The 1,119-nt window shown below is 43.0% G+C and overlaps 1 non-coding gene across 1 annotated transcript; it reads left to right on the top strand.

The window, feature by feature from the left end:
• The first annotated feature begins 679 nt into the window (after window positions 1–679).
• LOC133294103 (small nucleolar RNA R71) lies at window positions 680–786 on the top strand. Its single transcript, XR_009749147.1, has one exon. It is a non-coding gene; the product is annotated as a small nucleolar RNA R71 (small nucleolar RNA).
• The last annotated feature ends 333 nt before the right edge of the window (window positions 787–1,119 follow it).

The raw sequence follows: 1,119 nt of genomic DNA on the forward strand, positions 1-1,119 counted from the left end.
CACTGCATCATTCCTAGTGACATATTCCTTGACATAATTTTCCAGAGTGTTGATGCGTTGGTCATCTCTGTGGAACGGAACGTAGTTTTTTCTTCTTTGTTCAAACGTTCCACTGTTGCTACCTTGCTGATACTGCTGCTGATTGTTGTTGAATGGTCTCTGGTTAATGGGTGGCCTCCATTGGGTGTTGTGGTTCTGATCCTTAATGATAGTTCCTCCAGGTCTTGAATGTGTATTTCGTCCTGCTTGTTGATTGTCTCTGGTGAAGTTCCTATTGCCAAAATTTTCTGCATAACACACCAATGCAGTGGATGGGCAGTCTGTTGAGTCATGAAGGTCACCACAGGCTGAGCATGGTTCTGTTTCAATTGCTGTGAGTTGTAAGACTTCCATCCTTGGTGCTGCTTGGTCAGGTCTCAGGTTCTTCACTTCATTCATGAGTGATGCCAGCTGGGCTTCCATGGCTGTTTGTTTATCCAGTTCTAGCATGCCTGGCTTCCTCACTGGGCTCACTTTCTCTATTGGCCATTGGAGACATCTTTCAGCAGTCCCTTCTATGATTTCGTACCTTGATTCAAGTGTTCCTGTAAAGAAATATCCTCATGCAGCAAAATCTACGTGAGATTGAGAAGTATGGTCAAGTCCCTTATAGAAAGATTGTAACACTCCCCAACTCTCTACCCCATGGTTTGGACATTTTCTTATGATGTCCTTGTATCTCTCCCATACTTCATAGAGATTTTCTCCATAAAACATTCTGAAGTTAGAGATTTCAGTTCTAACATCAGCTTGTCGAGACATTGGGAGAAACCTCTCTATGAACTTGTTATAGAGTTCTTCTTATGTGTGGATTGATCTAGGGGTGAGAGTTTTCATCCATGTTTTAGCTTTTAAGCCCAAGGAGTGATGGAACAACCTCATTCTCATGCTCTCCTCTGTTACACCCTCAGCTTTAAAATTATCACAAATATCTTGGAATGTTGTGAGGTGTGTGTAAGGATCTTCTGCAGGGAGCCCATTGAAGACCCCTGCTTCCCCAATCATGTGGAACATGATAGGTTTTAGTTCGAAATTTGGTGCTACAGGGGGAAGGATTATTCCCCTATCTGGTCTGTTCCT

Source organism: Gastrolobium bilobum, unplaced genomic scaffold (genome assembly GCF_033153095.1).
Source record: "Gastrolobium bilobum isolate Gb01-03AN ecotype WA unplaced genomic scaffold, APGP_CSIRO_Gbil_v1 utg32655, whole genome shotgun sequence".
Taxonomy (NCBI): Eukaryota; Viridiplantae; Streptophyta; class Magnoliopsida; order Fabales; family Fabaceae; genus Gastrolobium; species Gastrolobium bilobum.